This window comes from Schistocerca nitens, chromosome 8 (assembly GCF_023898315.1).
Source record: "Schistocerca nitens isolate TAMUIC-IGC-003100 chromosome 8, iqSchNite1.1, whole genome shotgun sequence".
NCBI lineage: Eukaryota > Metazoa > Arthropoda > Insecta > Orthoptera > Acrididae > Schistocerca > Schistocerca nitens.
The window spans coordinates 420,271,970-420,283,980 of NC_064621.1; the positions used below are offsets into that span (position 1 = coordinate 420,271,970).

The following is a 12,011-nucleotide window of genomic DNA, read 5'->3' on the forward strand; positions in this document are numbered from 1 at the left end:
TTGTCTGTGCCAAAATGTTGTCTTAATAGCCAGCGGTTCATGTGAGCAGTGATGAAACTCAGAGGGAGACAATTACGGGCTGTATTGTGCGTAGTCAAACATTTACAATTGAAAACGATGCAGGAGCATCTTCATTGCCCCTGCAGAATGCGGCTGAGAATTGTCTTGAAGAAGAAAAGGCACGACAGTTATGTAATGTTGGCTGCCTAACTTCAGGCGAAATTCATCACCAGGCCCTCGTACTTGGCGGGAGACACTATTGTTCTAAGAATCTTTATGTAACGGGATCCACGTTCATACTAGAGACACTGCCCAACACACCTGTGCAAAACTTCATCGGAGTTTCACTGTGGTTTCCATTTCGCTACCGATCGTTCCTTACTTTCCGAATAAACCTCGTATAAAGAAAATACTTTCTTTAAATCGAGCTTACTACAAAGTACTCTCTGAAATAATCCCATGTGAGATTTTTGTCAAAAACGTGAGAGGGTAACTGGTTGTAATAGGTCTACATTTCACGTGCTGTGTCACCAATGGACATATACATGTGAGCGATACGTTGTAAAATTTTAATTTGCACTCACCTTCTGTCTTGACACAATGTCCTTAGTCACAGTAGGTAGAGTGTCCTTTCCAGTTCGTTGGTCACTCACTTTTCACACAGCACTGGGCGCTCCGAAGAAATTTGCTAGATGCTATCTGGCCACAATTAACTAGCGTTTTCTTTTATTGAGCGCTATAATGGCCCATACATCGGGAATAATGAAGACAATCATTCACAATTATCGTGACGACTAATTTGATATGAGTAACCGACAAATTCACAAAAAACTATACAAAAGATGTAAATACTCTTATACATTAATGTACACTGTTCGCAGATGCGTGGTCGTGCCTCCAAGTCAGTACCCTATGATCACTAAACTTGGTGTCCTTTCTTGTTTCTTCAGCTTCTCAGGATCGTCCGTGCTTACTTACCCCTAAAATCAGAAGGTAGGAGAAACAGCACTCTGAAATGCGTCTGTTGCTGTGGCCTGAACAATAATGGAAGAGAAGGAAATATGTTGTTATCTTATAAGCTTATGTGGTGTGTCTCATTGTGTTGTTAGAGAGTTACTATGGGTACAAGCCACTGTCGATAATACTGCGTCCAAAGTAGCCTATCTCTGAAACAACTGATATGCTCAAGCTGACATAAGGATAATTAGCTATGAACGTTAAACCAGCATCAGAAGAAGGAAGACATCGAAGTCAACAACGCCAGAATAGTATCCCTTGTCTAACAGCATCCAAAACGGTGGGATTGAATGAACATATTTAAGTGAGCCTGACGCCATTAAGAGCAAACACTATTGCACCTGTGAAATTACACCGGTTTAGAAAACGGGAATTTTGCTGTTGGTGCCACGCGATACTTGACACAGCAACAAAGTGGTGCATCACTCAGTTGGATCCATTGATGGTTATCGCCAGTTGTCTTGTGCCATATTTCGCACATAACGCGAGTTGTCAGGTGCAAATGTAGTGTATTTGCGGTTAAACCAAATACGAGCTGTTCCATTTAATTTCGGATAGCAGGAGACCATGCATTTTTGTGGGTTCGGTTTTCTATCATCTACACGAGACTTTACATTAATATCCTTTGAAAAATCACAGCTGTGATAAAAAAGTGCTTCCGGTTTTATTAAGGGTTAAAGTTACCGTAATTTAATAAAATGACGCGATTCTGACATTCGTAGCTCAGAAACTATTCAAACTAAAATTCTCAGAACTTAAATTTAATGTGAGTTTTCTCGTTTTTCATATTTTTCTAAAAACCACGATTTAAAACGGATTACAAATCATGCAAAACCATAGTTTAAAACGGATTACAAATTATGCCATATTGTCCGCCTGCTTAGCTGAGTGGTACCGTGCTTACCTCTCATGCAAGCGGGCCGGGTTCGATTTCCGGCCAGGTTGGATATTTCTGCGCTCGTGGACTGGGTGTTGCTTTGTCCTCATCATCGTTTCGTCCTCATCACCGGCGCACAAGTCGCCCAAAGTGGCGTCGAATGAAATAACACTTGCTACTTGGAGGCCGAACTTCCCCGAATGGGGCCTCCCGGCCAATGTTGCCATACGCTCAATTCCATTTTTTAATGCCATATTGTTCACCAGTTGATTTAAAACCGGATTAGTAAACTTTTTAATGGTGTCTTGAATTAGGAGGCGTAGAAGGAAAAGAAAAGTATATACAAACAACGCCAGCACACATGAATCATGACGAGCCTGCTGTCGATCGCCTGTTGCTGATGTTTTGCGGCAACCTATCGTCAAATTTTAACTGACTCAAATCAGCAAATCGAGGGTAGTGATTGCATTCATGTTTGGAATACGAGTGACCCTGTTGTGGAACTGTGAGAGCCCCAGAGCCGCGGTATAGCTTAACTGCGCAATTACTGACGCATATTAAATTCATTGCGACCTATACCTCCGGTGTAGGCCCCTGTTCGCCCGATTCTTGAGTACTGTTCATCTACCTGGGATCTCTACCAGGTAGGACGGACAGAGGACATAGAGAAGATCCAACGAAGAGCGGCGCGTTTCGTTACGGGATCGTTTAGCTGCGAGAGAGCGTTACGGCAAAGCTAAACACACTCCACTGGCAGACGTTACAAGAGAGATGTACATCACAGAGAGATTTACTACCGAAATTTCGGGACAGTACTTTTCAGGAGGAGTCTGACGACATATTACTTCCCCCCACATACATCTCGCGCATTGACCACGAGGAGAAAATTCCAGACATTAGAACCAATACATAGGCTTACCGACAATCATTCTTCCCACACACTATTCGCGAGTGGAACAGGGCTGGAGGGATCAGATAGTGACTCCGAAAGTACCCTCTGCCACACACCATTAAGTGGCTTGCGGAGTATGATGTAGATGTAGATGTAGATATACTGCCAGTAAATCTCACCATCGCTGGTGAGAGTGAATGTCTGGCCGTGGGAGGCGCGCAAGGTTCGCTTAGTGCGACTGTGCGAGCGCCGCTGCTGCATCGCCCTCGGACGAGGTCTGACCCAGCAGTCTGCTGGTGAAGATTCCGCCTGGAGCGTCGTGATCGCGAAGTGTCCCACCTGCGTACGGAACCTGAAGTGCCTCTATCGAACGTAAGGCGCGAAGTGACACTGCAAACAGAGGCCAAAGTTCTCCTTTCGAAGCAAAGCCTGAAGTCGCTCTACTCCGAGCACAATCTGATGTGAAGTAAAAGAGCAGAGTGCGTCAGTCCTGTGGAGATCTCCAGCGTCTCAAGAAGCAACAGCCAATCAGAAAGGTAAAGTTTTTCTTCCATCAAGGAAAAAATTAACCAGACCCGCTATACTTCCACCACCGTGGGAAAAATGTGTACAGAAGCCTCTCTTCCAGAAACTTGCGTCTAAAAATTTTACGTCACCGTTCTCTAGGCAATCAAGTTTGCTACTATTTGGCACTTTCTGGGCGCAATTTTCTAGCGTGGGGCATATCAAGAGAAAAAAAGTAAAAATGTGGGGCTAGGTGCCGAGCAGGCGGATAAAGCGTGTGACCTTCATTCCAAAAATGGTTCAAATGGCTCTGAGCACTATGGGACTCAACATCTTAGGTCATAAGTCCCCTAGAACTTAGAACTACTTAAACCTAACTAACCTAAGGACATCACACACACCCATGCCCGAGGCAGGACTCGAACCTGCGACCGTAGCAGTCCCGCGGTTCCGGACTGCAGCGCCAGAACCGCTAGACCACCGCGGCCGGCCCTTCATTCCAAGGGATTGCTTCTGTGTTTCAGAAAGCTTTCGAGATCGCTATCTCTTCTAAAAAATTTTCTCTTGACAATCGTTCTAAAAGCTGGACATGTTATTTACCAAATCCTATTTCCACAAGGGAAAGGTTTCACAGAAGTTCATAGGTCCAAAAACGTCCAGAGTGCCCCTCCAGAAAGCTGATACCGCAATGCCTGGCTATGAGAGTGGCACCAGAGGCGACGGAACAGGGTTGTTGGAGCGATTCCTCAGTTGAACTGCACTTGCTTCTCTAAAGCAATTGCCCGAACAGCCCAACAGTCCATGAAGGGCCACCGGTACCGAACGGCCACCGTGTTATTCTCAGATCATAGGCGTCAGTGGATGCGGACATGAAGGGGCATGTGATCAGCACACCGCTCTACCGGCCGTATATCAGTTTACGAGACCGGATCTGGAGCTACTCAATCAAGCAGCTGGGTGCACCCAGCTTGCCAACAGCGCTCGGTAGACCGTATGGTCACCCATCCAAGTTCTAGTTCAGCCCGACAGCCCTCAACTTTGATGATATGAAGGGAACCGGTGTTGCCACTGCGGCAAGGCTGTTGGCAACACTTGCTTCTCTGGCCATGTTATTTATCAAATCATCTTTCCACCAGGGAGAGGTTCCACAGACGTTCGTAGCCGATAGAACACAAATAGAGCGCAATGCTTGACTACGAGACCGGTGCTAGAAGGCAACGTGAGCAGGAGCTCTTCTGTTGAGCTGCACATTCTTCGCTGCTGCTTATCCTATACCCAGTACGTGGAACTGAGTATCTACACGTATATAGATAGAAGAAAAGAAAGTAATCACACACGTTATCACTGTTCTTCTACTTAAATTTAAAATAAGCGGGCGTTCCCTCAATCTCCTCGAGTTAGGTTCGATTTAATCTGAATTGTAATTGATATAGATTTCAAACTGACTGTAATTTGCATATAAAAATTGGCTAATTTGTACAGAATGAATAGGGGCCTAGCATTTTCCTTTCCCAGTTTTCAAAATAGATGGTATATTTTCCAATTTTTCTTCCGATTTGAAATGGAATCGTCCGCACACTCCAGAATTGGTGCAGAAATCAAATGTGCAGAAATGTGCATTGCACAAATGATGAAAAATGACGCAGTTTAGTTGCTGTGCGCCTGTGGAGCGTCGAGGTGGGTTGGCTGCTTCCTACTAGTAACACGGCTAGCGCGGAATCAGAAGAGCTCAGTAATCAATAACATTCCTTATTCAGACTCCCGTACCGAGTTTGATGTCGGCGCCTCGACGACGTGCGTTGCTACCTCGCCATAACACGCGTTGGTGTATTTCAAATGGTTCAAATGGCTCTGGGCACTATGGGAATTAACATCTGAGGTCATCAGTCCCCTAGAACTTAGAACTACTTAAACCTAACTAACCTAAGGACATCACACACATCCATGCCCGAGGCAGGATTCGAACATGCGACCGTAGCAGCAGCGTGGTTTCGGACTTAAGCGCCTAGAACGGCTCGGTCACAGCGGCCGGTGAAGTCACCATAGAGGAGGACTTCCTCTGGCGTCATGTGGTCGAGACGCGCAACCATCAGGTCCAGTGGCAGCTTGTAGGCCAGCAGTTACAAAATGAAGTTACTAGGTGACGTTGAAAACTACTTCGTTCATAGAGGACCATGGGCTTTCATGGAAACGCCGTCGTATGCAGTTCGAAGCACCAGGAGCAGTAGCAGTATGGTTGATGTGTGTGTGTGTGTGTGTGTGTGTGTGTGTGTGTGTGCAGAGCTGGTCCAGCTGAATTGACTGAGCGTGAGATTAACTTTAGTTATTTATTCACACTGAAGGCACGGCGTTTAGGGCTTAGAGTACCTTACCGCCCTCCGTTGTTTGCTTTCCTGCAGAGGAGGCTACCCAGTTTCTCCTACTAAGACTGTGGCGTGCGGTGGACTTACTCATTGTCCATATGCGAATCTTTCGACAATGAGAGCAGTACCAGGTAAGGATACCAATTTTGAGGATGTGTCGTGCCTAAAGTGTGGACAGTTGTCTTTCCGAGGTGGTCAACCTTCAGGTGAATGCGTCTCGCTTCGTCTTCCATGAAGTCTTTACGAAGGTTACGCCGGGTTCTTCGTGAAGAGCCGCAATGCGTGTTAGCGGCGACGGCAGTAGACTCCGACGAAGGGCCTTATTTTGGATTCTTTGAACCTCTTCATCCGTGGGACACTAACTATTGTACCTGACGAAAATACGCTAGGCAATACAATTGTCGGTTCTTTACTTGGTCCGAGAGGAGAACAAGTGGAAATTAGATAATGTAAAATATTAGTTCACTTTACTACAAGGTAATATGAAGATTTACTTAAATTCCACGGTGATTTTTTGAGTGTTTGCAACTGTTTTTGAATATTAAAGTGTCACTGGATAGAGACAAGTCTACAAGACTTTTCACTTTCAGACATGATGTTAACAGTTCAGCATAAGACATTAAATACACTTGTGCCCTACCTGTGAAGGTACTGTTTTCTTAATGTATGATCACGAACCAAGCGTGAGCGTTCCTCTACTCGGTTGTCTATTGGTGTGTCGATGTGGTGGCACTCCGAAGGTGAGAGAGAGTGTAGCTCCGCCAGCGCCTCCCATTCGCCGCTGCAGTACGCAGCGAGAGTTAGTTATCTTCTGTGGTACTGATGCGAACTTTGGACGATACCATACTAATCATGGTCCACATAATGCTACTCTAGGTGAGTAATGATCGTACTACTGAGCAATAAAGACGCAGCTTAGTGTCTCTATTGTCTCCACAGATGAAGACGGGGTATAAAACCTTCACCGGTCTAAGGTGACTCCAAAGTATTTAGTGAGTCTGACACCGGAGTCTGACACCGTTGATGGTGATGTTATTGCGAAGAATTGATTTCTTCGTAAAATATGCTGTGTTTTGTCGGCATTCAGCACAATTTTGTTTCTTCTGCATCACATGACCAGTCTATCGACTTGGTGCTGGAGACTGTTAATTAACTACTCAGTATAGCGGGCTGTCGGAAACAAGGCTGTAGCCTCGGCGTGTTTGGTTAACTTTTACTGCGAATCCAGGAACAAGCCACTTACGTAGATTCACTATAGCCGACATAATTGTCTTGAGAGATTCAGCAATTGTATTGATAATTAAGATAATTCTCATTTTTGTTCTGTCTCAGTTGCATATTTTTCATTAGATTACAAGTTTAGATCACTCTGGACCACCTTCAGCAACTAATTAGATTTGAGGATGTCCCAAAGACATAGAAACATGTGATCTGTTTAAAAGTGTGTAACTGAGATGTAATAAAAAATTATAATTATCTTATTTACACAGATGTTTAATATGGTCACAGAACTGACCCCTGCGGTGTTCCAGTGGAAATGCGTTTTGTGCTGTAGCTTTGGCTATGGTGGGTGACCATGAAAGTCCTGTCTCGGAGAAAGACAGTGATGACATACAGGGTGGTTGTATCTGTAACCAGTCTTTAGACCAAGTTTTGCTGCCTAGCCTTGTCATAGGCGTTCTGTGAATCGATAAAGACAGCCATAGCAGACAAGGGACAATTGACACCTTTGGTAACTGTCTGTCAGGTAAATCACTTGGTGTTCTTCAGACAGGTGCAAAGAAAGTGCGATTTGTTCTGGTCGTATAATCCAATTTGCCACTAGTGATAGTGATTTTCGTTGCTGAACAGTTGTCTCTAGTACTTCATATCTTTAAAATTGTGGATTTGGTGTATGTTTGAAACTGTGTGTGTTTTTAATGAATGCCTCCGTCTAAGGAAAATTAATCAATAGCCTATCGAAAAATTGGTAGAATATGGCGACCATACGACTGTAATATTATTCAGCAAGACTTTCAGTAGCACTTTTCATACATAAAACTGCATACTGCATATTTTGATCTTTGTAGACTAATGTAACTAAAAGTAATTTCAGACAAATACGAAAATTTAAACCAAATTTTTTCTGTATCAATTTTGTTTTTAGATCATGATGAGCAATTTATGAGCTGCTGTATGTTTAAAACTAATTTAATAATTTGGCTAATCTCTTTTATCGTTTTAATTGGTAATGTTTGCAAAAGCCCAAATAATAATCTTCACATTCATGGATACTCAGAAACTTTTAGGATCAGGAACGGGCCATTAATACAATTATATGACTGAGGTGAATGGTATTCTCATGACGCACAAACACTGAATTTTACAGTATAGCGGCACACTGCAGTGAAATGATTGATTCATTCACTGATACTAGTCTAAATAATCTGTACATCGCCTGGAGGTGTCGAAGCGATGACCTCGCATGGTGATGGTCCTGTAAAGCAATCTTGAATTTTCATTGTCAGGCTTCTTCGAGCATTACACATTATGCTATTCTGCAATGCGCTGATACTACTGTAAAAGAGTTTTTAGGATGGCTAGTTGTGAGCGGTGACTCTGTACTGTAGATGGGTACAGTTACTCAAATAAAGTTGCTTGTGGATACAAGACACGTTATTGCTGTTTGTTTACATTCTTTAGACTTTGATGCTGCTAGTGTTGATGGCTAACGTGGCAAATACACTGTCACGACGTCTCTAAGAAAGCTGACCTCCGGTCTAGCTCTGTAGATAATGGCGGTGCCTGAGCACGAGTGGCTGTCGCTGCACAATTCCTCCCACTGCCACGTCACGCTGTCAGAGCATGAGGAAGGGCACGAGGGAGAAACTGCGAATGTGCCTCGTTTAAATGGCAGTGCAGTGGTGTTGCTTAAGAAGTGATTGTATGTTTCACGTTTCTGAACAACATAGTTCACAAAGAAAACATATTTTCTCTATTGTTTGTATGATGAAGATATAATATTATTTTCACCTGGTGCAAATATCACCATACGAACAAGTGCAGATAATTTCACAGATTTTCAAAGTCAAGTTGCCACGAGATTGTGACTTATTTCGTATCATTTCGTAGCATATTTGAAAAAAGGTATTTCACATAAATATGTCGTTCGAAATATTTTCACACTTTTGCAAACCTCATTTTGTTGACGTAGAAACTCTACCTGAGAAACGCAATGTATACATCCTAGGCAGCTTTAGGCAGTTTTAACGTAAAAGAATTTGTCATTAAAATGGGAATTACTTTGCAAGTCAACCAGTTACATCTCCACGTGCCCAAGTGTGCTTTCAACAAAAATGGCGAATGGTCTCGCATACAGCTGGAAAAGAGATGAAGATTGACAGTGCCGTCTAAACGTTTAGGAGAATTTCCTCGGAGTTCATTTAAGGTCACAGTGAAGTCTTCAAACCACACATTTCTTTTACAGCAGTGACCATAAGGAAATGGACTGTGTTTGTCAGAATGTGTCCCTTCTACAACCCGATTTTCTTTTTAAATGCATGCCCACCAAACCGGAAACATGCTGGTTTTCACCGTTCTAACAACCCTACCACAACAAAGGTCAAAAATTAATTATGATTGTGGTGTTGCTCACGCTACTAAATACTGCATTTTCGGGCAACAACAAAGTTATATTATGTGGCAGGTGTCATTAGAGCGAAGTTAATAATGTCATTTCATGAAATAATGGATAAACTAGGCACTCATCTTTTCGTGTTTCCCACGCTGGTCTCGTTGTAAACTCATGGCTCAATCGTCGTAAATCTAGGTAGTGATGATTCCAAGCACGGATGCAAAGAGGCCTAGGTGTTATTCTGCGATATTCAAAAGTTATATAGATAAACCATTCTTGGAGATTGAACTTTTGCAAGTTAGCGCAATGGTGACGTAAAAAGTAACCAGCACTCCGAATTTAAGTTACTCTTCTTTTTTATTACTTTTGTTGCAATATCATGTAAGTCATTCCAAAACATCACTTCACAATACAAAACATACTTGAAAACATCTTCCTCACTGTTAAAGTTCACATTTTATATACTGACTACAGTTTGCGTCTTTTCAACATGACGAACAAGACTTGACTCTCTCAAATAACCGCTTACGCGCCCAAAAATCAGAGTTACAAGTACGACAGAGATCATAGTGACAAAAGAGAGAATTCACATAAGAATAATATCATTGAAATATAAACGTATCGATGTGTCAAAGTACCCCTACATTAATGAAATCAAATCTGAATGTTGTCTCAGAAATATGTTAACTACTTTACGGGAAAACAGTAGAATATTACTGGTATCGAGAGGTTTAGGTGAGGTGCCGTAATGGTTACGTAATTCAAGTACCATTAGACCCTGCAGTGTCTGCTGTATGCAGTGAAGTCCACTCAGGTTGCAAAGTCTACAATCCATTCTGGATGTTCTAATTGTCATTCCAGCATTCATGTTTGCTACATAAATTCCACAATAAGGAATTTTAAATCAAATAGCTGTTCCTGACATGTTATTTGACTTGGCCAACCTGATTTACAATCGTACATTAAGTCTCCATATTCTTCGATCAGTTCCAACTCACAGTTGCATAATGCAAGCGACTTCATAAAAATTTACTGTTCGTACCACCAATTTCTTCATGTGCTGCTTGGCTGCACATGTAGCACAAAGTTCTTCCAGATCCACTCAACAATGAATTCTGTCTGCCAGTCGTTGTAATTTTTGTTCTTTCACTGTCATCTGAGCCTTTAAATTCTTCCTGCGTGGTATTGTAATGTCACTTCATAGCAAGTGTGCAGTACCCATCGCTTATGTGACTGTATAATATGTATTAAGAATTCTCGTTCCTGTCTTCTGGCATACCCATTCATTTGTAAAGGCTTATGGCGACACGTCGCAAGATTGTGCAAACATCCACTGTACCCAGGGACGTCCTTCACACCATGAACAAATAGCGATTGGAAAACAGCGCTGATACGCTGATACCACAATTCTCTCAAACGGAAGAGAGTTGTGCCGAAAACGTGCTACGTTGCAGTACTAGATTAAATGTCTCGCTGTGCTAAGTACACTCCTGTAAATGGAAAAAAGAACACATTGACACCGGTGTGTCAGACCCACCATACTTGCTCCGGACACTGCGAGAGGGCTGTACAAGCAATGATCACACGCACGGCACAGCGGACACACCAGGAACCGCGGTGTTGGCCGTCGAATGGCGCTAGCTGCGCAGCATTTGTGCACCGCCGCCGTCAGTGTCAGCCAGTTTGCCGTGGCATACGGAGCTCCATCGCAGTCTTTAACACTGGTAGCATGCCGCGACAGCGTGGACGTGAACCGTATGTGCAGTTGACGGACTTTGAGCGAGGGCGTATAGTGGGCATGCGGGAGGCCGGGTGGACGTACCGCCGAATTGCTCAACACGTGGGGCGTGAGGTCTCCACAGTACATCGATGTTGTCGCCAGTGCTCGGTGGAAGGTGCACGTGCCCGTCGACCTGGGACCGGACCGCAGCGACGCACGGATGCACGCCAAGACCGTAGGATCCTACGCAGTGCCGTAGGGGACCGCACCGCCACTTCCCAGCAAATTAGGGACACTGTTGCTCCTGGGGTATCGGCGAGGACCATTCGCAACCGTCTCCATGAAGCTGGGCTACGGTCCCGCACACCGTTAGGCCGTCTTCCGCTCACGCCCCAACATCGTGCAGCCCGCCTCCAGTGGTGTCGCGACAGGCGTGAATGGAGGGACGAATGGAGACGTGTCGTCTTCAGCGATGAGAGTCGCTCTGCCTTGGTGCCAATGATGGTCGTATGCGTGTTTGGCGCCGTGCAGGTGAGCGCCACAATCAGGACTGCATACGACCGAGGCACACAGGGCCAACACCCGGCATCATGGTGTGGGGAGCGATCTCCTACCCTGGCCGTACACCACTGGTGATCGTCGAGGGGACACTGAATAGTGTACGGTACATCCAAACCGTCATCGAACCCATCATTCTACCATTCCTAGACGGGCAAGGGAACTTGCTGTTCCAACAGGACAATGCACGTCCGCATGTATCCCGTGCCACCCAACGTGCTCTAGAAGGTGTAAGTCAACTACCCTGGCCAGCAAGATCTCCGGATCTGTCCCCCATTGAGCGTGTTTGGGACTGGATGAAGCGTCGTCTCACGCGGTCTGCACGTCCAGCACGAACGCTGGTCCAACTGAGGCGCCAGGTGGAAATGGCATGGCAAGCCATTCCACAGGACTACATCCAGCATCTCTACGATCGTCTCCATGATAGAATAGCAGCCTGCATTGCTGCGAAAGGTGGATATACACTG

General features: G+C 44.5%; 1 protein-coding gene across 1 annotated transcript in view; it reads left to right on the forward strand.

The window, feature by feature from the left end:
* The window catches only part of LOC126199284 (para-nitrobenzyl esterase-like), an 87,308-nt gene that overhangs the window by 41,130 nt on the left and 34,167 nt on the right, over positions 1–12,011 (forward strand). The gene's annotated exons all lie outside the window — the stretch shown is intronic.